Raw genomic sequence first — 530 nt, forward strand, 5'->3', positions numbered from 1 at the left:
TTTCTTCTAATTCAAACAGAACATAAAAACGAACTCATACAAAAAGTTTAGATAGGAGATAGGAGGAATTTCAAAAAAGAATATTACAGGTTAACACTCAGCTAATGTTACATCACTTTCTTGCTTACTGGAAGGGTCAGTTTTGAGGCAAGAAAGGTATTCTAACATTAATCGGAAAATGATGATGGAGATGGTGCTGAGAGGACGGAATGGGAGCTGGAGAATCAGGATTTGATTCTATTGCTGTGAGGGTGGACCTTACCACTGAAGTTGGTTTCTTGCAAAAGGTGTCTAGGATTGTTTGCACAGCTTTTTTCTTTTTTTCATCTTAAATGGCCTTGTAGCATCTGATGTTCTCACTAACTGCACAGTAAACCTTTGTAAAGATCCTGCTCAATGTTAGGATCTTGCTCCTCGAGCTTAGCAAATCCTGCTTCAATGAGACGAAAGGCTTCAGCTGATTCTTTTGTTGTAAACTTTCTTGGCTCTGGATCTGATTCTTCATGTTCTTGTGTTCCTATCAGCTGCTT

This window comes from Propithecus coquereli, unplaced genomic scaffold, assembly GCF_000956105.1.
Source record: "Propithecus coquereli isolate 6110/MARCELLA unplaced genomic scaffold, Pcoq_1.0 Scaffold773, whole genome shotgun sequence".
In the NCBI taxonomy this organism is placed as follows: Eukaryota; Metazoa; Chordata; class Mammalia; order Primates; family Indriidae; genus Propithecus; species Propithecus coquereli.